At 46.5% G+C, this 25,524-nt stretch overlaps 1 protein-coding gene and 1 non-coding gene across 8 annotated transcripts in view; one reads left to right on the plus strand and one right to left on the minus strand.

Moving 5' to 3' along the window:
- The first annotated feature begins 8,404 nt into the window (after window positions 1-8,404).
- SLC2A5 (solute carrier family 2 member 5) overlaps window positions 8,405-25,524 on the plus strand; it is a 50,915-nt gene continuing 33,795 nt past the window's right edge. The window contains exons 1-3 of one of the 7 annotated variants that reach the window (XM_054661958.2): window positions 8,409-8,521; window positions 11,737-11,889; window positions 24,588-24,669. The gene's annotated coding sequence lies outside the window, so the exon portion shown is untranslated. 7 annotated transcript variants of the gene reach the window in all.
- Window positions 14,054-14,237, minus strand: LOC112207354 (small Cajal body-specific RNA 16). Its single transcript, XR_002941786.1, has one exon. It is a non-coding gene; the product is annotated as a small Cajal body-specific RNA 16 (non-coding RNA).

Below are 25,524 nucleotides of genomic sequence, written 5' to 3' on the forward strand. Positions count from 1 at the left end.
GGAGACGGAGTCTTGCTCTGTTGCCCAGGATGGAGTGCAACGGTGTGATCTTGGCCTACTGCAACCTTCACCTCCTGGGTTCAAGCAATTCTCCTGCCCCAGCCTTCCATGTAACTGAGACTACAGGCACATGCTACCATGCACAGCTAATTTTTGTATTTTTAGTAGAGATGGGGTTTTGCCATGTTGGCCAGGCTGGTCTTGAACTCCTGACCTCAGGTGATCCACCTGCCTCAGCCTCCCAAAGTGCTAGGATTACAGGCATGAGCTGCTGTACCTGGCCCATTATTTATCCTTGTATTACTCTGAGAAAATGTTGACCTCACTCAGCCACAGGTTCATCTAAAATGGGGTGATATTGAGGCTTAAATGAAATCTAGTGCTTCTAAAGCTGCCTTTGCAAAAATTATGACAGTGAGAGAAATCCAACATTGTTGATTCTGTCTTGCTTCTAAGCTCCAGGCTGTCCTTGGTCATTCCTGAGTATGGGCCAAGCTAACTTTGGGAGAAATTTAGTTTAGAGTTTAACCTTAAAGCAAGGATGATAATAGCCCTTCTCAAAACTAAACCACCTTTGTAAAACTAATGAAAGTCCACAAGGTTAGGATTATGAGAGGGGCCTGAATTCTGCTAAGATGTAGGCATAGGTAAATGACTACCAGCCATTGTTCCAGAGGTCACAAGACTTATAACCTCCCCAATTACTCCCGTAAGTAACATCACTATTGTAGAACCTAAGATTTGCTTTTTGAGATGTCTCAGACTTGTATTTCTGATGATGGCTAACTCTACCTGGACTCATGACTCAACCCATCCTGTGGCCCCACCCAGAGGAGGACTCAGCACTGTAAGACTTAAAGAAAGAAGAAAGAAACACAAAATGTGGCTTGACAGTTAAGGACAGGTTTATTTTAGAAAAAACAAACCTGAGAGGGGCTTCCGGCTGAGTTAGGTCAGAGAGCCCTTCTCTCTTACAGACTAAGGATATTTAAGGGTTTTTTGGAAGGTGGGTGAGCTTATTGTAGGTTCAGAATGTTTCTATGTGAGGGAAAATTTATTGCGGGGTTAGAATGTCTCTGGTCAGAGGGGAGGCTGTCTTGGGGTTGGCATGTTTCTGGTCAGAGAGGGGTTTATCTTAGCATTGGAATGTTTCCAGTTATGCTAATATTGGCCATTAGGCTGATGTTTTGGGGCTGGATTTAGGCGGTTTTTCATCCATCAACGGGAACGTAGGATGGCGGTGTTTGTTCAAGATGGCAATGTTCCTGCTCTGTCAACCAGTCCCTATAGTTATAAAAAGGATGAGGGGCGGCGTGTTCTTTCTGGCTACTTCCTGCTGAGGGCTGGGGGGCAGAGGGCGGAGAGTTCTTTGGTTTCGGATTAATTATAGGAGTAACTCCATTGTAGATGTTTTTGGGTAATTGGTTGTCAGATGGCCATGATCCTGTTGGTTAAAAAGCTTTGAAAATGGTTAATTAAGCAGGGTAAGAACATTAGTCCTAGGCATATTATTAGGAGAGGGCCCAGGAATGGGATGACCCATGTTAGGATTTTGTGTTTAAACCAAGAATTTACTTGGTTGTCTTGGTATTCTCTTAGCTTTTTAGTCCTTTCTTTAAGTTTTTTTAGCAGCATCTCTTACTAGGCCCTATTGGTTGAGACAGAAGCAACATTCTTCACCCAGTGAGAGGCAGAGGCTCCAGTTTTCAGCCGTTATAAGATTTAACCCTTGTCTATTTTGGAGGACTACTTCAGCCAAGGAGTCTAATTGGTCTTGGACTCATATAAGGCTTTGGGCCATATCTTCTAATGAATCCTGCAGTTCTGTTGACAGAGCTTTAAAGTATGTTAAGGAGGTGGGTAATCCTCCTGCTCCCAACCCAGTCCCAGAGGTTATACCTAAGGTGGCCATTAAAGGAATGACTTGGATGGCCCTCCTTTTTCTAACATACTGGACGCATGGGATGGGTAAAGGCTGATTAGGAGGAACTAAGCCAATGGTGGGAGACAGAAAAACTAGGGTACAGGTTCCGGTCCAGTTGGTGGGGAGAAAAAGATATGTGTTGGTGCCACACAAAAAGAATAAGCCTTTGTCGTAAATATAGGCAGAGATATGGAAAGAAAATAAGTGAATTAAAGATGGGATATTTTTCCTTTCCTGTGGTTCATTACTCCAGGTGGACAAGGAGGAGGCCAAGGAGACACACCTACTATAGTAGAGATATAGGAGGAGTATAGGAGGAGGGTTTTTTGTTTGTTTTTTGTTTTTTCAGACAGAGTTTCCCTCTTGTTGCCCAGACTGGAGGGCAATGGCGCGATCTCGGCTCACCACAACCTCTGCCTCCTGGGTTCAAGCGATTCTCCTGTCTCAGCCTCCAGAGTAGCTGGGATTACAGGCACACGCCATCACGCCCAGCTAATTTTGTATTTTAGTAGAGACGGGGTTTCTCCATGTTGGTCAGACTGGTCTTGAACTCCCAATCTCAGGTGATCCGCCCGCCTAAGCCTCCCAAAGTGCTGGGAATACAGGCGTGAGCCACCGTGCCCATCTGGAGGAGTTTTTTTTACACATCTAATGTGGTCAGATGTTGCGCCACTGATATTGAGCCACGGAAAAAGGTGGGCACTAGGGGAAGCAGAGGTTAGGCCAGGGGGAGGGGCAGTAAAAGGAGCCGTTGCAGGAATGCTCCGTTCGCTTCAGGCAATACTTGGTAGTCAACCGGGTGAGTGTGATGGTCAGAGGGGTGCTTAACAATGATAGTGTGGCTGCATTAGTTAGAAGTTTAGAACCCTACAGGGAAACTTCCCCCAGAGGCTGAAAAGCAAATTGAGGCTTGTTGTAAAAGGGGCGTGTGTTTAGTTATGGGCCCTTCAATGGGAGGGCCTTGGGGCTTAAGGTGTTCTAGGGAGTTGTAATCGGTTTGAAATAATTTGTTGGCCTGATCTGCCCTGGAAATGGGATAATTGCCGACCAGCATGTCAGCTTTTTCCAAAAACAAAGCTCCTTTTTGGAGTTGATAGATTAGGGTTATGTTTCCTGTTAAAAGGTCATGAAGGGGTGCAGGAAGGGCTGTGTAAGCTGAGGAAGACAGCGGTAAGCACATCCAGGACTCCGAAAAAAAGGAACAGTTAGCTTGCCACAAGAGAGATTGTGTAAGGTTTATAGAGCGTTCTAGTTTGAGCAGTAAGGAGTGGTTGTATTGGTGAGGTTGATGTGATTAGGGAATTTATATTGAAAGAAACAAGCAAAAAGAGAAAAAAGTTATTTGGGTAAGAGTAAAGTCCTGGAAAGCTCCTTGAAGCCATAGGTCCCATAGAATAGTGAGGAGCTGATCAGGATGTACAGTGGGAGTTTCATAAGCATACCACTGAAGGTCTGTAGTAAGGTTGGTTAGGAAGTGATGAAAGTTTGGGAGACAAAGAGACATAAGCGGCTTATGTGCACTCCTCCTCCTTTTCCTCCAGGATTTGGGTGAGGCGAAGGGAAGTTGGTCCTGTGGAGATGTAACAGAAGGCTGAAGGGGTTTTAGATTTGGTTGTTTGGGTATGTGGTGAAGGGAAGTCTGTTTTCTTGAGAGAAAAATGATGAAACCAGCTGGGGAGTCCCTGGAGTTTTGCTGCTGTGGGTATAGTAACGATGATCTGGTAAGGTCCCTTCCACTTAGGTGTGAGGTGGGGATTGGGGGTAGGGCTGAGGTCTTTTACTAGAACCCAGTCTCCTGGCTGTAGGAAGGGATTAAAGGAGTTGGCGATGGGTTGTGGCAAGTATTTGTCAGCGTATTCCCAAATGACATGGCGGATGGTATGCAGAAGAGGGGAAACGAGAGGGGTTTGTAGAGGTGGGGCTTGACCCTGAGGTGCAGCAAAAAGGGGCGAGTGGTCTCCTATACATGAGTACAAAGGGTCTGAGCATTAGAGGCTTACGTGGGAGCGCCCAAATTTTTGGAAGGGCTAAAGGCAAAAGGGTAACCCAGTCTTTATGTGTCTGGAGTGAGTACCTGGTGAGGGTGTTTTTTAAAATGCCATTCATTTTCTCAACCTTTCCTGAAGACTGAGGTTGATAGGGGGTGCATAGCTTCCAGGCGATTTGTAGGGCTCCTGCAAGTGTTTGAGTAATTTGAGAAATGGATTCAGGACCATTATCAGATTGAAAAGAAAGAGGCACCCTGAACCTGGGGATAATTTCTGTTATTAATTTGGAGGCGACAGTAGAAGCTCGTTTGTTTGTTGTGGGAAAGGCCTCAACCCCTCCCGAAAAGGTATCAACCAGAACTAAAAGAAATTGAACCCTTTTTACTGGGGGCATATGGGTAAAATCAATTTGCAAATCCTGTTTTGGAAGGTGTCCTCTGGCTTGGTGGGTTGGGAAAGAAGGGGGTATTGGAGTGGGGTGAAGCTTTTTGGCAAATAGAGCATTGATGGGAAATGGCTTTTAACTCTTCCTTTATATCTGGGGTTAAGTGTATATGGAAACTTCAGAAATGGTGTAGAGGGAAATGGCTAGTGTGGAAGAGGTTGTGAATGTCCCATAGAAGAGTTGTTTATTCAGGGTCAGGTAGGACTAATTTGTTTTGTATGAACCAGTATGTAGGGTTTGAATTGTGCCCCAACTGTGGTTAGTTGTTGTGTTTGGTGTTCTGGATAAAAAGAGGGGATATGTTGTATGAGGGGAAATAGATATTGGGGAATTGGGTGATTGGTTGAGGCATGTTTTACCCAAGTCAGCCTCATAGTTCCCTAAAGAAATGTGGCTTTTGTCCGATTGATGTACATTGCAATGGATAACTGCAACCTTTTCTGGAAGTAGAACTGCCGTTAATAGATGGTGGATGGGTTTTTCATTAATGATAGGGGTTCCCTGAGCCGTGAGATAGCCCCACTCACTCCAAATTTGAGCACTGGAATGAATAATGTTATAGGCATATTTAGAATTGGTGTATATATTAAAGTGTGTGTGTTTTTGCTAGAGCTAGTGCTCTTATCAGGGCAACTAGTTCTGCTTGTCAGGAGGGTGTGCCCAAAGGCAAGGGAGCAGCCTCTATGACTTTTCTAGGTGGGAGAAAGTGGATATTATCATGATACCCTTCATTGATGGCATATCCTGCTTTGAGGGGAGGGTTTTTTGATGCGCTCCCATCTATAAGCCAATCTGGGACTCCTTTTATGTGAGTGGAAGTAAGGTGGTAAAACATGGTGAGAGAACTTTCAATTAGATTAGGGCATGAGTGTTGGTCAGGGTTTAAAATTGGCGTTGAAGGTAAGAGTGGTAGGATTAACAGGGGGCATCATGAAGAGAGGTAGAGGGTTGAGAGAGTTGAATATAGGGCTTGCACATGAGAGGATGAGATGGAGATGAGCACCTTATGGCTGACCATATCTTGTAGACTGCGAGAAGGAAATACTTGAAGAGGTTCATAGAACGTGAGCTTTTGTGTGTAATTATTGAAGCTGTGGCCAAAAATTTTAAGCAAAGAGGCCAGCTTTTATAAACGGGGTCCAGTTGTTTGGAAAAATATGCCACTGGTTGGAGGGAGTTTCCCATGAGTTGGGCTAGAAGTCTAAGGGCCTGATTATGAGAACTACGTAAATATAGATGAAAAGGTCTTAGCGGGTTTGGAAGGCCTAAAGCGGAGTCCTGTAATAAGGCATGTTTTAGGTGCAAGAAAGCATGATAGAAGGTCTGGGATGGGAGTGAGTAGTTGGTCAAGATTCCCTTTAGTGTGTTAATAAAGGAGTTTAGCAATAATGGCAAAATTTGCTATCCATATTCAGAAATATCCCACTAATCCGAGGAAGGAAAGTAAGTCCCTTTTTATTTTAGGAAATGGGATTTGTTGGACACGTTGCTTTTGTGCTGACAGAATATCCTGGATATTCGGAGTTATGATTAATCCTAGGTATGAAACTTTTGGAGATGTTAATTGGGCCTTTCTTTTGGATGCCTAGTACCCATTCAGCCAAAAAATTTAAAAGCTTGGTGGTGTGTTGAATACAATATTTTAGGGAAGGGCTGCAAAGGAGTAAATTGTCCACATATTGAAGCAAAATGCTAGGTTGTAGAGGTAGTTGGGAGAGGTCTAATTGAAGTGCCTGACAGAAATAGTGAGGGCTGTCCCTAAACCCCTGGGGGAGGACAGTCAGGTGAGTTGTTGGGAGCAGCCTGTGTCAGGATCAGTCCAAGTGAGAGCAAAAAGATTTTGAGAGGAGGGATGTAGAGGGATAGTAAAAAAGGCATCTTTAAGGCTTAATACAGAGAAGTTGCTAGTGTTGGGAGGAATTCATGACAGGAGGGTATAGGGGTTTGGGACAACAGGATAAACAGGAACAAGAGCGGAGTTGATTTGTCGCAAATCCTGAACCAGTCTATAGGAGCCATCCCGTTTTTTAATTGGGAGAATAGGATTATTGTGGGAAGAATGGGTGGGGATTAAAATATTGGCAGCCAAAAGTTGGGAGATGATGGGCTTGAGTCCCGGTAATCCATTCAGGATTGAGGGGATATTGTAGGACCACTATATAGTGCTTAGGATTCTTCAGTGAAATTTGGATTGGAGAATGGTGGGTAGCTATTATGCAGAAGTCAGTGTTCCATACTATGGGGTTTACTTGGCTGAGGAATTTGGGATTTAAGTCTGTTTGATGTTGAATGTCTGAGGAGGGGTCTGTTCTTGACATAATAATACATAAGAGTGGCTTTGGTTTAGGGCCAATAAATGAATGGTTCCCCCTAGTTTGTGTAGAATGTCCCTTCTTAATAAAGGAGTGGGACAGTGAGGAATGACCAAAAAAGAGTGAGTGAGGGTGATTCCCTGAAATGAGCAGTATAGTGGCAGTGTTTGGTTTCTTATATGCCCTTCACGCCAACAGAAACGGATGAATGTTCTAATGGGCCTTCATATTCAGTTAATACTGATAGGCTCGCCCCAGTATCCAAAAGAAAGGAAGTAATATTAATGGATACTGTCCAAGTTACCCTGGGTTCCATGGACTCACTAGATGTGGGGGTGAAGAATCCCAGGGACCCTCATTCCTCCATGGGCAGCGCCAGCTGTGAAGAGATTTCCTCCTGTGATGGTCAGGGGGCTTCATTATGAGTGGCACCCAAACGGGGAAGGTGTTCCCATTGGGGGCAGTCCATTTTCCAGTGTTCCCAAAGACTGCAAGTTGGGCACAGTTTGGTGGGCAGCCAGGGGTTAGGCCAAGCCTTTGGCCAGCGTCCAGGGTTGCCACATCAGAAACAGACTCCCAGAGAGGTGGGGGAGTTTCCTTTTGGGTTGTTGGGAGACTTTTGTGTAATTGACTTTTGGACAGCAGAGGCAAGCATCTGGTATTTTAAACAGAGACGCTTGCCTTTTTGAATTTTTTGTTCCTTGTCTCTGTTGTTAAAGACACAGAAGGCTGTATTTAGGAGGTCCCACTGAGATGTCTGGGGACCCTCCTCTAATTTTTATAATTTTTTCTAGATATCTGGGGCAGATTAGGAAATAAATTGAAGGTGGAGAAAAGTTTGACCTTTTCTAGATTCTGGGTCCAAATTGGTATGATTTAGCATAGCTTCAATGAGGTGTGATAAGAAAAGGGTAGGATTTTCCTGGGGCTCTTGTGTAATTTCTCTAAGTTTTTCATAATTAGCTGCCTTATGGGCATTTTTGTCCATGCCCACAAGGAGACAGGTAATTGTGTGGTCTCTTTATCTGATGCCAGCGTCTCCCTGTTGGTAAGTTCAGTTTGGGTCTCTACGGGGAACTGCATCATTAGCCACTGGATTTTGTATAGGGGCTTGATTATGGAGTTTATCTGCGTGTATTTCAGCTGAACACCAGATGTACTCTTTTTCATCAGGAGTGAGGGTGGAGGTTAGAATTATATGAATGTCATGCCAAGTTAAATTAAAGGATTGAATTATGTGCAGGAATTTCTTGCGATAATGAGAGGAATTTTCAGAGAAAGATCCCAGATGCTGTTTGATTTGTGACAAATCAGAGATGGAGAAAAAGACATGAACGCAAGTGATGCCTTTAATCCCAACCACTTTCCAGAGAGGAAGACTGGCAGGAGTGGCTTGACTGGCTGAAGTAGTTTTTGTTGTTGTTGTTGTTGTTGTTGTTTTTGAGATGGAGTCTTGCTCTATCACCCAGGCTGGAGTGCAGTGGCGCGATCTCGACTTACTGCAACCTCCACCTCCTGAGTTGAAGCAATTCTCCTGCCTCAGCCTCCTGAGTAGCTGGGACTCAGGCACCCGCCACCACGCCTGGCTAATTTTTTTGTATTTTTAGTAGAGACGGGATTTCACCGTGTTAGCCAGGATGGTCTCAATCTCCTGACCTCGTGATCCACCCACCTTGACCTCCCAAAGTGCTGGGATTACAGGCGTGAGCCACTGCACCCAGCTGAAGTAGTTTTTGAGTGGGTAACGGGTGAAGAATGCGGGGGAGAGTGGCAGTTGGCCAGATGCCGAACCACCACCAGGGGTGGTTGGCAAACTGCAGCCACCCAAGGGGCTGGAGTAGTTTTCAAACAGGTAATAGGTGGAGAAGGAGGAGGGAGGTGGTTTGGTGGTAAAGGCTTGGGAGCAGGAGGGGCCAGCTGGGTGGAGGGTTCGGGTGGGTGAGGAGTGGATGCAGAGAGTTGAGAATATGGAGGGGTTTTATCTGCAGGGTCAAAAGGGGTTTCAGAGGAGGGGTTCCAGAGGAAAGAAAAACCCAGGGAGGATTTTCATTAAGAAGAGGGATTTCATGAAGGGTGCAAGCTTGGCATAGGGAGGGTCGGGATCTAAGACAGAAGAAAGCCTGAATACAGGGAATCTCTTGCCTTTTGCTATTCCTGGTTATAAAGTTGTTAAGGTCCCTGAGAATTTGAAAGTCAAAGGTGCCATTTTCAGGCCATCAACTGTCATCGTCTCATTTGCATTGGGGCCAGGCTGTGTTGTAATAAAAAACTAAATGCTTAGGCTTTAGGTTCCCCCATAAGCCAAATGTTGGATGTTCCAGTTGGAATTGGCAAAGGGCCTCCTGGACTGGAGGCACATGAGGAAGAGAGAGAGAGAGAAGAGGAAGGAAGAGGGAGCAAGTGCTAGAGAGCAAAATACCCGTTGTGGGCACTTGGAGGTGGATTCCTGAGACCTGAGGGTTTTGAGAACCCACTGGAGAGTATCCCTGGCCCGAGTCTCACAGTCCCCTTCAGATTAGTTGTCCTCCTCACACAAATCGCTTGAAAAGTGAGATAAGAGAAAAGACAGGGCGGCTGTCCAGAGGCTCTCAGGATCCAGGAGTTAACTCAGGATGAGGGCCACTGCTGCCCACTGCCTCTTGGGTTGCAAGAGAGCCTCTGCCGCCAACACCCATCCCGGGTTTTGGCACCAAATGTAAGACTTAAAGAAAGAAGAAAGAGGCCAGGCGTGGTGGCTCACGCCTGTAATTCCAGCACTTTGGGAGGCCGAGGCGGGAAGATCACAAGGTCGGGAGATTGAGACCATCCTGGCTAACACGGTGAAACCCCATCTCTACTAAAAATACAAAAAATTAGCCAGGCATGGTGGTGGGTGCCTGTAGTCCCAGCTACTTAGGAGGCTGAGGCAGGAGAATGGCGAGAACCCGGGAGGCGGAGCTTGCAGTGAGCCAAGATTGCACCACTGCACTCCAGCCTGGGCGACAGAGCAAGGCTTTGTCTCAAAAAAATAAAAGAAAGAAGCAAGAAACACAAAATGTGGCTTGACAGTTAAGGACAGGTTTATTTTAGAGAAAACAAACCTGAAAGTGGCTTCTGGCCGAGTTAGGTGAGACAGCTCTTCTCTCTTACAGACTAAGGATATTTAAGGGTTTTGAAAGAGGGGACTTATCATAGATTCGGAATGTTTCTATATGAAGGAAAGTTTATTGTGGGGTTGGAATGTCTCTGGTCACAGGGGAGGCTGTCTTGGGGTTGGCATGTATCTGGTCAGAGAGGGATTTATCTTTGGGTTGGAATGTTTCTGGTTATGCTGACATTAGCCATTAGGCCGATGTTTTGGGGGTGGATTTAGGGGTTTTTTAATCAAGTGGAACTTAGGATGGTGGTGTTTGCTCAAGATGGTGATGCTCCTGCTCTGTCAAGCACCAGTACCATTTTCCATACCCTTATGATGGCATTCCACAACCAATCAATAGCACCCATTCCCTAGTCCACTGCTCACCAAACTATCTTTGAAAATCCCTAGCCTCAGCCAGGCGCAGTGGCTCACGCCTGTAATCCCAGCACTTTGGGAGGCCAAGGTGGGTGGATTGCTTGAGATCAGGAGTTCAAGACCAACCTGACCAACTTGGTGAAACACTATCTGTACTAAAAAAATACAAAACTTAGCCAGGCATGGTGGTGCACGCCTGTAATCCTAGCTACTCAGGAGGCTGAGGTAGGAGAATCACTTGAACCTGGGAGGCGGAGGTTGTAGTGAGCTGAGATTGTGCCACTGCACTCCAGCCTGGGCAACAAAGTGAGACTTCATCTCAAAAAAAAAAAAAAAAAAAAAAAAAAAAGAGAGAGAGAGAGAAAGAAAATCCCAGCCTCTGAGCTTTCTGGGAGATTAATTTGAGTGGTAACTCCCTCTCCCTTAGGGCGTGGCTGGCCTCGCAGCAATTAAACTCTTTCTTTACTGCAATGCCATGGTTTCAGTCAATTGACTTTGTCTGTGTAGCGGGCAGAAAGAACCCATCGGGCAATTACACTTCAGGCAATGACTAAGCTGGAGAAAGAGCCCTAGAGAAAGTCCAGCTGTCATTATCCCTGCTAGTTAGCCTTTCTTACATTATCCAAGTGATCATGAAGATTGAACTCCCTGTCCCACTTCATATTAACTAGTTCCCTTCCATTATTCCCAGGGCCCCAGGCCCATCCTCAGCAGTCAACAGAGGACCTGGGAGGGAAGACTTATTCTTGTCGGGCAGTACCTGTTAATGAGGAAAGCATTTCCAGCAATTTCTTAGGACCATGATACCACAGATGGGATCAGACCCTTCCTCCCTTCAGCTTTTCTCCCTGGCAGACAGCAGAACCCAGGATTTGCCTGGGCCCATTGCATCAGGGAAAGCTTTTCAAATACCAGCAGATAAAACCTTTCTGCAGCCAGCACTTGTCTTGGCCTGGAGGGGAGCAAACCTGCCCCGTCCTGCACCACTGCCACCCCAGTGTAAACCAAAAATAAAATTCTAAGCCGCCTTCCCGACACAACCATCTGAATGAACTTCCTCCTCAGTCAGGGCTCTTAAAACTTAACCTGAGAGACTGTTTCAGGCCATAATGGAAGTGGGGTTCGAACATGCCTCATCAAACCTCTCCAGCACCAACAGTGACACAGACTTTAAGGCTGATAAAAAACATTTTGCAACTTATTCTCTCTGAAGCCTGCTAGCTAAAAGCTTCATCTGCATGATAAAACTTTGGTCTCCACAACCTCTTATCTTACAGACATTCCTTTCTGTTTAATCCCAGGTCTTTAGACAAATTCAACCAATTATCAACCAGAAAGTGTTTAAATTTACCTATAGCCTGGAAGAACCCTCCCCCACCTTCGAACTGTCCCGCCTTTCTGGACCAAAACAATGTATTTCTTAACTGTGTTTGATTGATGTCTCATGCCTCCTTAAAATGTAGAAAAGCAAGCTGTACCCTGGGGCACATGTTCTCAGAACCCCCTGAGGGCTGTGTGACAGGCCATAGTCACTCATACTTGGCTCAGAATAAATCTCTAAAAATATTTTACAGTTTGACTCTTTTCATCAACACCAGCACCACATTATCCCAGGAGGAAAAGCAGACGCGTGACAGAGTCGGAGAGCAGGCACAGAGTGCTGTGGCAGTCAGCCAGTGCCCACATCAACACCAAGGAGAGTCCTGCGGGTGCTGTGCAAGGCCGGGGTAAGTCAGTCCTGGTTGGGCACAGAGGCCTTGGGGCCGGGAGGAATCACTGATGCGCCGCATTCAGGAAAATCCTAGAGCAGAGCTTCTCGAACTTAAATGTGAGCTTGAACCACCAGGGATGTGGCCAAAATGCAGGTTCTGATTCAGCAGGTCTGGAGTGAAGTGGATTTTGCATTTTTCTAACCAGCTCCCAGGTGATGGGGCTGTTGCCGGTTTCCAGACCAACGGGGGCTGGAGGATGGTCTGGTTCCAGGGCCACCAAGGGTGTGGCCGATGCTCACATGGTGTGGCTGTCCCCATAGGGCTGCTGGCTTCCAAAGCGTGTTTCTCGAGATCCCGGGTGAGATGCAAGATGTGTTATCTGGATCTGGTGCCTGATGTAGTACCAGAGTCTGTGATGTGCTGGAACATGTTCAACAGGCTGGGATGGTGGGCCCGGGGCTGATTTATAGTGTGAGCTGATTTGTGTAATGTTTCTGATGCCAGTGGGCTAGGGGAGGTCCCCAAACGCCAGTGGGACCTTAACCGCAGGCAGTGTCCAGGCTTTTGACACCTTTGCCAGAAGGAATTCAAGGACAAGTCAGAAAATAGTGAAAGTACAGAGATTTATTGCAAAGCAAAAGGTACACACTCAAGAAAGGAGAGTTCGGGCCTACTCAAGAGAGAGTTGCACCCAGCAGGGTTGGGAGCTTCCACCTTTATGGGTTTCTTTAACCAAGGGGTGGGATATTTATGAAGATTCCTGGAAAAAGGTGAGGGTTTCTCAAAATTGTGGTGTTACCTGTTTTTATGCCAAATATGGATGTCCCAGGAACTGTCATGGCACTGGTGGATGTGGGTTTAGTATATATATATATATATATATATTTTTTTTTTTTTTTTTTTTTTTTTTTTTTTTTGAGACGGAGTCTCGCTGTTGCCCAGGCTGGAGTGCAGTGGCGCCATCTCGGCTCACTGCAAGCTCCGCCTCCCGGGTTCACGCCATTCTCCTGCCTCAGCCTCCCGCGTAGCTGGGACTACAGGCGCCCGCCACCTCGCCCGGCTAATTTTTTGTATTTTTAGTAGAGACGGGGTTTCACCGTGTTAGCCAGGATGGTCTCAATCTCCTGACCTCGTGATCTGCCGGCCTTGGCCTCCCAAAGTGCTGGGATTACAGGCGTGAGCCACCGCGCCCGGCTGGGTTTAGTATGTGTTGTTTGTTTGTTTCTTTGTTTTGAGATGGAGTTTCACTCTTGTTGCCCAGGCTGGAGTGCAATGGTGCAATCTCGGCTCACTGCAACCTCCACCTCCTGGGTTCAAGTGATTCTTCTGCCTCAGCCTCGCGAGTAGCTGGGATTACAGGCATGTGCCACCATGCCCTGCTAATTTTTTTGTATTATTAGCAGAGATGGGGTTTCACCATTTTGGCCAGGCCTGTCTTGAACTCCTGACCTCGGGTGATCTGCCCACCTCAACCTCCCAAAGTGCTGGGATTACAGGCAGGAGCCACCGAACCCCGCAGGGTTTAGTATGTTAATGAGCACATAATGAGGTCCTACTTGAAACCTAGGTCAAATCTAGCGCTATGTTGGTTCCAGTCGGCCTTAGCCAGCTTGGCCCACATCCTGTTTTTCAGGGCCCCTACTTCTGCAGCTATTTCAACAGTTTCCTTTTGCTAGTCATGCAAAACTGCTGCCTGGAATTTTCTATTCTCCTGCGACCACCCTGTATTATTCCTGTCTCATTTTCACCATGGCTGATTTCAAACCACTGTGGAGAAAAATGTGCGCTTTCGTGGAAAATTGCTTTGCTTCAAGCATACTCTTCCCGATTCAGCAGGGCCCTGCCCTTGCATTGCCTTTGAGCTTACAGTTCTGTAAGTTGTAGATAAATGATGTCCCAGCAAAGTAGTTGTCTTTAAAACAATTTTTTTGAGACAGAGTCTTGCGGTGTTACCCAGGCTAGTATTGATTTCTTTTTTTTATTGGGGTGAAATTTACATAACATGAAATTAACAATTTGAAAGTGAACAATTTGGCAGCATTCACAGGGTTGCACAATTAATGAATAACTTCATCTATTTCTTCACCCCAAAAGGAAAAGGTGCCTATTAGCTGTCACTTCTCATTCCTCCTGCCCCCAGCCCCTGGCAGCCACCAATCTGCATTTTTTTTTTTTTTTGTCCTGTTTGCAGTACCATACATGATCATCGAACTGCTGCTAGAATGCCCACAGCTGTTACTGCAAATTCAAAACCCAGGAAAGACTTCTGGGAATTTACTTTAGGTCAGGGTTGGGCTGCCTGGTACAAGATTGCACCCACAACTGGGCAGGTTCAAAAACATAGGAACCTTTCCCCAGACCATCAATCTGCATTCTCTATGGATTTATCTATTCTGTATCTTTCACATAAATGGAATTGTACAATATGCAACCTTTTTCTGTCTGGCTTCTTTCACTCAGCATGTTTTTGAAGCTCATGTAGCACGTATGAGTACTTCTGATTTTTGTTTGTTTGTTTGTTTGTTTAGAGACAGGGTCTCCCTATGCTGCCAAGGCTAGACTTGAACTCTGGGACTCAAGCAGTCCTCCCACCTCAGCCTCCTGGGGAGCTGGGACTACAGGCATGCACCCCTGTGCTTGACTCATTTCTTCTTATAGCTGTATAGTATTCCATCGTGTATGTGCCACAATTTGCCTATCTGTTCATCCACTGATGGACATTTTGGCTGTTTCCCCCTTTTGGCTATGTAAATACTGCTGCTACAAACATATGTGTACATGTATTCTCTTGAGTACATGTTTTTCATTCTTTTTGGGTGTATATCTAGGAGTAGAATTGCTAGGTCATATGGTAATTCTATGTTTAACTTTTTGAGGAACCACCAAACTGTTTTTTCCTCAGTAGCTGAACCATTTTACATTCCCATCAGCAAGGTACAAGTGTTCTAATTTCTCCACATTCTAAACAACATTCGTTTTATTTATTTATTTGTTTTGAGACAGAGTCTTGCTCTGTCTCCCAGGCTGGGGTGCAGTGGTGCAATCTCAGCTCACTGCAACCTCCACCTCCTGGGTTCAAGCAATTCTCGTGCCTTGGCCTCCCAAGTAGCTGGGATTACAGGTGTGCACCACCACACCTGACTAATTTTTGTATTTTTAGTAGAGGCGGGGTTTTGCCATGTTGTTCAGGCTGGTCTTGAACTCCGGGGCTAAAACGATCCACCCACCTCAGCTTCCCAAAGTGCTGGGATTATAGATGTGAGCCACCTCACCTGACCACCAACACTAGTTAATTTCCCTTTTTTTTAAAGTATGATAGCCATCCTCATGTGTGAAGTGATACCTCATTTTGTTTTTGATTTGCATTTCTCTAGTGAGTAATGATGCCAAGTATCTTTTCATGTGCTTCTTGGTCATTTGCATATCTTCTTTGGAGAAAATAATCTATTCAAGTGTTTTGCGCATTCTGAATTTGGTTGTTTGTCTTTTGTTGTTGAGTTGTAAGAGTTCTTTATATATTCTGGATACCAGACCCTTATAAGATATACGATTTGCAAAAATTTTTCTTCTAGTCTCTTGTCTTTTTACTTTTTTTGTTTTTTTTTAAGAGAAGGAGTCTACCTCCATTGCCCAGGCTGGACTTGAACTCTTGATCTCTCCTGCCTCAGCTTCCCAAGTCGCTGGGAATATAGGCACATGCCACTGTACCCAGCTCATCTTTTTACTTTCTTGATAATGTCTTTTGAGGCACAAAAGTGTGGGTTTTGTTTTGGTCGTGGTTTTTTTTTTTTTTTTTTTCTGAAACAAGTTCTCATGCTGTTTCCCGGCCTGGAGTGCAGTGGTATGGTCACAGCTCACTCCAGCCCTGACCAGTCAGGCTCAAGTGATCCTCCCACCTCAGCCTCTTGAGTAGCTGGGAACAAGGGCATGTGCCACCACCCTCAGCTAATTTTTTTTGTTTGTTTATTTGTTTTTAGTATTTTTTGTAGAGATGATGTTTCACCACATTGCCCAGGCCAGTCTTAACTCCTGAGCTCGAGTGATTTGCCTACCTCAGCTTCTGAGGTGCTGAGTTTGCAGGTGTGAGCAACCTCACCCACCACTTTTTCATTTTGATGAGGTTATTGGCAACCTGAAATAATTGAAAGGATCACAATCCAGTTTAAAGGAGTTTATTCAAGGCCAGGTGGAGTGACTCACACCTATCGCCCCAGGTGAGAGGGATTAAAGGTCCCATAAGCACATTCCTTTAAGACTCAAAATCATTCCAGTTTCCAACAGCTTTGATTTTGAATTATTTGTTTTCACATTATATATAAGCTGGCTCCTGCACATCACTGGATATTATTTATGGCCTGCCTGGTCTCATTTTCTGTGGTCAAAGAGAGTGGTCTCATTAGGAAAGAACTTGAATAGACATTTCTCCAAAGATGTACAGATGGCCAACACGAATGTGAAAAGATGCTCAACATCACTCATCATTAGGGAAATGCAAATCAAAACCACAATGAGAGCTTACCTCACACCTGTTAGGATGGCTACTGCCAAAAACAACAATAACAGCAACCACAGCCCAGAAAATAACAAGTGCTGGTGAGGATGTGGAGAAATTGAAACTCTTACATACTGTTGGTGAGAACGTAAAATGGCGTAGCTACTGTGGAAAACAGAATGGTAATTCCTTAAAAAAATTAAAAATAGAATTATCATGTGATCCAGTGATCCCACTTCTGGGTATATATCCAAAATAATTGAAAACGGTGGCTCAGCGAGATACTTGTACACCCATGCGCATAGCTGCATTTCTCACGATTGCCAAAGGTATTAATAGAAGCAACCCAAGTAACCTGACAGATAAATGGGTAAACCAGATGTGGTGTGTGCACAGTGGAGTATGATCCAGCCTTAGAAAGCAAGGCAATCTTGTTCCATGTTACAGCATGAAGGACTCATGAAGACATGCTCTAAGTCTTCGGAAATCAGTTACAAAAAAGCAAATACTGCATGATCCTACTTACATGAAGTATTGTGAGTGCCCAAATTCGTAGAAGCAGAAAAGTAGAATGGTGGTTGCCAGGGACTTTGGGGGGGGAAAATGGGGAGTAGTTGTTTAATGGGGACGGAGTTTCAGTTTTGCAAGATGAAAAGGTTCTGGAGCTCTGTTTCATAACAATGTGAATATACTTACCACAACTCAACTGGTACATTTATTTTAAAATGTACGGTTAAAATGATAAGTTTTATGTTATGATGTTTTTAAAAAGAGGGATATCGGCTGGGCGTGGTGGCTCATGCCTGTAATCCCAGCACTTTGGGAGGCCAAGGTGGGCAGATCACCTGAGGTCGGGAGTTTGAGATCAGCCTGGCCAACATGGTGAAACCCCGTCTCTACTAAAAATTCAAAAAATTAGCTAAGCATGGTGGCTCACGTCTGTAATCCCAGCTATTTGGGAGGCTGAGGCAGGAGAATCACTTGAGCCTAGGAGGCAAAGGTTGCAGGGAGCCAAGATCACGCCACCGTACTCCAGCCTGGGCGACAGAATGAGACTCTGTCTCAACAAAATAAACAAATAAATCAAAAATAAAAAGAGGAGTGTCTATCCAGGGTAATGTGTAACCGACAGAAGCCCCTTGGGTCCTGAAGAGCCTCTGCTGCTCCGGCTTTCACGTCTTCTGCCTGTGCTTCTCCAGGAGCACGCCCTTCCTGTGCACGTGCGCTCTCTGATAGGCGAGGTCAAATTCTGTTCTTGGTAAGAAAACACATAGGCACCTTGTCATGTCTCTGAAGTTTACACCCCAGGCATATCAGAGCGTGATTAACAATCTCTCTGCCTCGGGGACATCTAGTAGGAGCTTGGAAGGGAGCTCAAGTGAGGACAGAATACAGAACTGGCTCCTGAAGGAAGATAAACTTGGAAGGCGCACGTTTTCTGGACCCTCCCTGCAGACTTGGGTTCCGGCGGCCAGGTGGCATGCCCAAGGTGGGGTGTGGCTTTTCACAGAAGAGGAAGAGGGAGACACCGCGCGTGGGCACTGGGGTTGGGAGGTCCTGTGTCAACCGACTGGATGCACCCCTCTCCCTTCCCCAGACGAGATACACTGCCTGTGCCAAAAGCAAAGCAAGGGCACTGTGGGGTGGTCAGGTCCACTCTGAATCTGTTAATGATTCCTTCCTTATCTAAACCTGGAATGTGGGAAAAGAAAAACAGCTGAGCAGTGTGAGCCCTGCGAGGTTCGCAAAATTTATTAGGCCCAGAGAGACGTGAGTGGGAACTTGAGTCACTTCCCCACCCATGTCCGGGGCAGCTATTTGATGACACTTTGTTCCTGATAGCTGCCTCACCCATTTTCTTCAGGGTTTTGGAATTCATGGTACAAAGAACAATGTAGAGTGGATCTACAGTTTACATGGTTTTGATGTAAATTCTTGGTAAAGAACTGTCTCTTCTTTAAATGAAATGTTTTTCAATAGTTTTTGGGGATACAAGTGGTTCTTGGTTACATGGATAAATTCATTAGTGGTAATTTCTGGGATTTGGGTGCACCCATCACCCAAGCGCTGTACACTGTACCCAATACGAAGTCTTCTCTCCCTTTCCCGCCTCCTGTCAGAGGCATTGGAACCAGAGCGACTCCATCTTGAATAGGGACCAAGTAAAGTGAGGCCGAGACTTACTGGGCTGCATTCCCAGGAGGTTTAGGCATTCTTAGTCACAGGATGAAATAGGAAGTCAGCACAAGGTCACAAAAACCTTGCTGATGAAAGGATGTGGTAAAGAAGCCACAAAAACCCACCGAAACCAAGATGGTGATGGAAGTGACCTCTGGTTGTCCTCACTGCTCATTATATGCTAATTATAATACATTGGCATGCTAAGAGACATTCCCACCAGTGCCATGACAATTTACAAATGCCATGGCAACCTCAGGAAGTTACCCTATATGGCCTAAAAGTGGGAGGAGCCCTCAGCTCTGGGGAACTGTCCACCCCTTTCCCAGAAAACTAGTGGATAATCCTCCCCTTGTTTAGCAAAGAACAAGAACTAATTATAAATATAATCAGTTGAGCAGCCCAGGCCACTGCTCTGCCTGTGGAGTAGCCTTTTTTTTTATTTCTTTACTTTCTTAATAAACTTGCTTTCACCTTACTCTATGGACTCACCCCGAATTCTTTCTCACACGAAGTCCAAGAACCTTCTCTTGGGGTCTGGATCGGGACCAACACTCCCATTGCCCCTCCCTCCCTCCCGTCCTTCCTTCCTTCCTTCCTTCCTTCCTTCCTTCCTTCCTTCCTTCCTTCCTTCCTTCCTTCTTCCCCTTCTTTCCCTCCCTCCCTCCCTCTCTCCCTCCCTCCCTCTCTCCCTGTTTCACCCTTGTTGCCCAGGCTGGAGTGCAATGGAATGATCTTGGCTCACTGCAACCAGGTTCAAATGATTCTCCTGCCTCAGCCTCCCGAGTAGCTGGAATTACAGGTGCCTGCCACCAAGCCCAGCTAATTTTTTTCTCTTTTTTTTTGTATTTTTAGTGGAGATGGGGTTTCACTATGTTGGCCAGGCTGGTCTTGAACTCCTGACCTCAGGTGATCCACCTGCCTCAGCCTCCCAAAGTGCTGGGATTACAGGCGTGAGCCACTGCGTCCAGACTTTTCTGTTTTGTTTGTTTGTTTGTTTGTGTTTTTTTGCTTTTTTTTTTTTGAGACAGGTTTTGACTCTGTTGCCCAGGCAGGAGTGCAGTGGCGCTATCTCAGTTCACTGCAACCTCCACCTCCCAGGCTCAAGCAATCCTTCCACTCTAGCCTCCCAAGTGGCTGGGACTACAGACATGCAGCACCATGCCTGGCTAATTTTTGTATTTTTGTAGAGACAGTATCTTACCATTTTGGCCAGACTAGTCTTGAACTCCTGAGCTCAAGCGATCTGCCTGCCTCAGCCTCCCAAAGTGCTGGGATTATAGGCATGAGCTACCATGTCCAGCCTTCCTTTTTTCTTTTAAAAACCCACTTGTAAGGCTTGGCATGGTGGCTCATGCCTATAATCCCAGCACTTTGGGAGGCTGAGGCGAGCGGATCATGAGGTCAGGAGTTCGAGACCAGCCTGGCCAACATGGTGAAACCCTATCTCTACTAAAAATACAAAATTAGCCATGCGTGGTGGCAGGCGCCTGTAACCCCAGCTACTAGGGAGGCTGAGGCAGAAGAATCGCTTGAACCCGGGAGACGGAGGTTGCAGTGAGCCGAGATCACGCCACTGCATTCCAGTCTGGGCAACAAGAGTGAGACTGCCTCTCAAAAAAAAAAAAAAACAAAAAAAAAACACCACACTTGTAACTATTGCTGATAGGAACATAAATTCAGGGCAACTTGAATCTATGCTCCTGGGTTGCAGTCCTCAAACTTGGCCCAAATAAACTCTCTACTTGTATGGATTTCACCTCAGTTTTTTCCTTTAGATTAATAAATGGGTGTGGCCAAGAGCCATTTCCTCTCCCCATCAATCAAGCAAGCCAAATATAGACACCACCTTGATAGCAACCCCGTTTTGTGCATCAAAGGCACATATAGGCATTTCTGCTATCATGTGATATACATGTTCCTAAAGAACATGACATTCTGCCAAGTGGCACATCAAAATAACAGGGCTTAAGGGGAGAAAGGACTGGCAAGGACCACTTGAATCCTATGCAGTTTTACAATCTGAACACAAACAAGTATAAATGCAGTCTTGATAAGCACAGCAGCTAGGGCAGATCTCCACCGCCTGGGGGAACTTCTGCTTTCTCTTCTCAGATTAGGGTCTTTGGGCCTTTCACTCCTAGTAGAGCTGTTTCATCAAAATTGAAAATCCGGCCAGGTGCAGTGGCTCACGCCTGTAATCCCAGCACTTTGGGAGGCCGAGGCGGTCACATCATTTGAGGTCAGGAGTTCTAGACCAGCCTGACCAACATGGTGAAACCCCGCCTCTACTAAAAATACAAAAATTAGCCAGGCGTAGTGGCGCGCGTCTGTAATTCCAGTTACTCAGGAGGCTGAGGCAGGAGAATCGCTTGAATCTGGGAGGTGGAGGTTGCAGTGAGCTGAGATTGTGCCACTGCACCCCAGCCTGGGCAACACAGCGAGACTCCGTCTCAAAAAAAAAAAAAAATGCCAGGCGCGGTGGCTCACGCCTGTAATCCCAGCACTTTGGGAGGCCGAGGTGGGTGGATCACCTCAGGTCAGGAGTTCGAGACCAGCCTGACCAACATGGTGAAACCCCGTTTCTACTAAAAATACAAAAATTAGCCGGGCGTGGTGGCAGGTGCCTGTAATCCCACCTACTCGGGAGGTTGAGGCAGGAGAATCACTTGAACTTGGGAGGCCGAGGTTACAGTGAGTTGAGATCATGCCATTGCACTCCAGCCTGGGGGACAAGAGTGAGACTTCATCTCAAAAAAAAAAAATTGAAAATCCAATTCAGGCTATAATCAATTAAAACAAATTACATATGAAAATATCTTCAACTGTCCTGCTAACTCCACCATTTAGTTTAAGATTATTGAAAGGGTCACAGGGGAGTGACAACTGTCTGGGCCAGTGGCACGGGAGTAAAAGAATTTACCAAGACAGTTGTAGGTAGAGAAAGATAGATTTATTAGAGAAAGTAGGAAAATATGTTGCAAGGAGGCAACGGGCGGTATCAGCAGAAGAGGAGCGGACTGCAAGGAAACAGGCTTGCTGGAGATTTTATAGGATGGCTCTTGGGATGTTGGATTACGCCACGGCTGCAGGAGCTAACCTGCCTTCTTCTGTCAGCCGGGATGTTTGATAAATTGAGGTGTTTGATGTGAAACGGGAAGTTTGTGAGTTATGTGTGTTATTTGCTCAGGAGGGCTACACTTCCTGGGACATAAACACAGACAGACCTATAACTCATCTGCTTCCTTTTTGTTTATCTGTTCTGGACCATGAAGAAAGGCAGATTTATAGCTTATTTGCTTTCTCTTTTGCTTTCCCCTGGTGCTGCCAACCTGACTCCTTTTCCCTAATTAGGACTCCACAGAAAGCTTGGAAAGCACTTCTTTTTTTTTTGTTTTGTTTTTTGAGACGGGATCTCACTCTGTTGCTCAAGCCGAGTTCTGTGGCTCAGTCACAGCTCACTGCAGCCTGAAGTTCCTGGCTCAAGCAATTCTTCTGCCTCAGCCTCTCAAGTAGCTGGGACTACAGGTGCACACCACCACACCCGGATAATTTTTGATTATTTGTAGAGATAAGGTCTCACTATGTTGCCCAGGCTGGTCTCGAACTCCTGGGCTCAAGCGATCCTCCTGCCTCAGCCTCCCAAAATGCTAGGATTACAGGAGAAAGTGCTTCTTGAAATCACAAAACCAGCCCAGAGCCCTGCAGAATTTGCAGCATTTTCTCTTTAAGGTCTTCATACGTTGTGTGAAAGGAAAATAAAAAACTCAGGACCCCAATTCACTCTGCCAAAAAGGAAAAACAAAATTAAGCTGAAAGCTGAGTCATGCAAGGAGCTGTCTTTCCTTTTGTTCCTAAGCAGACAGCGACAGATAAAAGGTTAAGTATCCCCACAAGTAGCTACTCTGTGTTCACCTCACTTTATGTAAAGTGCTGATTTACTGAGCAAGAGACAGACATGTAATTGCTGATTCCTCTACTTGAACCTTTTCTCTTGTAACATGTAGGTTACCATACTCTCCCTCTTTCCCCTCCAGCCAGCTTTTCTTTAAATATTGGCGCCCTCAAAATCATCTTTGGAGAAAGGCACAGACCACAGACTGTTTCTGAGATTCTGCTTTTTTCTTCTGGGCATGTCCTTAACCTTGGCAAAATAGACTTCTAAATTGATTGAGACCTGTCTCAGATACTTTTTGGTTTACAGTTGCTAAGCCTTGCTCTTTCATTGAGAGAATGCTTGCCCCCCTCTGCTCCACCACCACCTCAAACTATTATATGAACATGCTGCTAAGAACACAAACACAATTTCTGCATTCTACTGACAGTATTTTTTTTTTGTTTAATTTTTGGAGATGGAGTTTTGCGCTGTCACCCAGGCTGGAGTGCAGTGGCTTGATCTCAGCCCACTGCAACCTCCACCACCTGGGTTGAAGCGATTCTCCCGCCTCAGCCTCCTGAGTACCTGGGGTTACGGGCTCCCGCCACCAAGCCTGGCTAATTCTTGTATTTTTAATAGAGACCAGGTTTCACCATGTTGGCCAGTCTGGTCTTGAATTCCTGTAATCCGCCTGCCTTGGCCTCCCAAAGTGCTGGGATTACAGGCGTGAGCCACCGCGCCCGGCCAGCATTCTCTTGTTTACCATCTGCAAATGAACTAACTAACTCACAGTACAGAAGCATGTACTGAGTGAGGCAGAAGAGACTCCACCATTTGCACCACCAGGGGCTTTGGTGGAATATCTTCCTGTTTTCTGTCCTAACAGATTTTCAGACATCCATTTAATAGTTTTACCAGTGAGAAACAGTTTCAGCTGCAAGTGACGGAAAACAAAATGAAGTATTTTTCTTCCCTACTAAGTCAGGTTGGTGGTGGGGAGCTGGGATGGTGCTTCACAGGGTAAGGGACCCCAGCTCCTCCTAGCTTGGTGCTCTGTCCTGTGGGGCTTCAATCTCAAGGCCCAGGCTGGTGGCATCTACATTCCAGGAAGCAGGATGGAGAAATAGGAAAAGCTAAGAGAGCAAAGTTTCTGGAAGCTGCCTGCCATATGGCATCTTGCATACATTGCATTAAGCGGAACTTTATGTCTGTACTGACTGCAAGAGCAATGGGGAAATGTCTTTATTTTGGGCAGCCGCAGGTCTTGTTCCCAATTCTATTACTACAGAAGAGGCACTGACCAAATGGATTTATGGATGGGGAGGAGAAGCCATTAGCAGCCTGTACAAAAGAGGCCCGTGGCAAAACTTTAAAATTCTAGAACATTCCTAGCAGAGGTGAGGCCAGTAGTGACTGAAGTCCTGGTATCATTGTCTGGTCACAGAACAGCCCGGCGATGTGCTACCTTGCTTTGTGGTATGGTGTTAACCCAATATTTTGCCCTGGTTAAATTTTTCTTATATAAAACATTTGCTTTTCATTCTGATTCAGAAAGGTAACTTTTATTTCTGTTTTACTTTTTTTTTTTTGGAGACAAGAGTCTCGCTCTGTCACCCAGGCTGAAGTGTAGTAGTGCGATCTCAGCTCACTGCAACTTCCGCCTCTTGGGTTCAAGCGATTCTCCTACTTCAGCCTCCCAAGTAGTTGGAATTACAGGTGCACACCACCACGACCGGCTAATTTTTTTTTTTCTGGTATTTTTAGTAGAAACGGGGTTTCACCATGTTGGCCAGGCTGGTCTCGAACTTCTGACCTCAAGTGATCCACTTGCCCCAGCCTCCCAAAGTGCTGGGTTTACAGGCTACCACGCCTGGCCTAGTTGTGTTTTATTATAACAGTAACAGAAACGCTCCTATTTCCTCTCCCCCATCCTATCACCAAGTGATTGTCAATTTTCCATCCTAAATATCCCTCAAGTGTATCTACTTCTGTCTTCTCCATCCCCATGCTGGTCCAAGTCACATTGTTCTTTCACCTGGGCTACGGCAAAGACCTTCCACTCCTCCTTCTCCCCACTCCCAAATCCAGCGGTCTCTTGTCCCCTCATCAGTTCACCTCTGGACATCCAGATGGAACTTTAATTTTTAATTTTTTTTTAATTTCTAGGGACAGGGTCTTGCTCTGTCACCTAGGCTGGAGTGCAGTGGCATGATCGAATTCCTGGGCTCAAGCCATCCTCTTGCCTCAGGTTTGCCAGGACCACTCCCCTCCCCCCAGTGCCACCTCACCGCTGCCATCCCCCTCCTCCATCTTTGAGCCACTAGGCTTCTCACAGTCTCCCACCCCGCCCTGCTCGCGGAGCCTGCAGGCCTCGGCCTCATGGTGGCCTGAGGCAGGGGCCTGGAGGCTGGTCCGCCCGCCACGAAGGTTGGGGGTCCCTGGCCAGAAGCAGGACCCGGGCGAGGCTGAGGGGGACTCTGGCAGAAGCTGAAGGGGACCCGGGTGAGGCTGAGGGGGACTCGGGCAAAGGCGGAGGGGAACCCGGGCTGAGGCTGGGGGGGATCTGGGCTGAGGCTGGGGGGGATCTGGGCTGAGGCAGAGGGGGACCGAGGCTGAGGGGGACCCGGGCTGAGGCAGAGGGTCCTGGGCAGGGACAGGACCCACCCGGAGCCCGCAGGCCCACCAGGCAGAGGGACTGGCTGAGCGGCCCGCAGCCTGGCGTCATGACGGCCTCCCGCCACGCCCCGCTCCCCGCGCTCGGCTCCCTCCAGGGCGGAAGCACGGGTCGAGCGTTGGTGACGCCATGGCTGTGCTTGCGACGCCCTGTCACTGGCAGGAACCGGGTACTGCGGCCCGCAGCTCCCGGGATGATCCCCTCTGGGCCTGAGGGCCTGGCTCACTGTCCCCGCTTCCCCGGGCTGGGCCGTCAAGGCGGGGACTGGGAGTGTCCGCGTCCCCCGCAGCGACCCCCGGTTTTAGTTACCCCCTCGCCCAAAGGCAGGGAGAAGTGGAAGATCTGGGCCTAGATAGAAGCAGGTGTCATGCACTTGACATGACTGATGACTACAAACTTTGGACGATTATTTTTGGGGGGAGGATGGGG

This window comes from Pan troglodytes, chromosome 1 (genome assembly GCF_028858775.2).
Source record: "Pan troglodytes isolate AG18354 chromosome 1, NHGRI_mPanTro3-v2.0_pri, whole genome shotgun sequence".
Classification (NCBI taxonomy): domain Eukaryota; kingdom Metazoa; phylum Chordata; class Mammalia; order Primates; family Hominidae; genus Pan; species Pan troglodytes.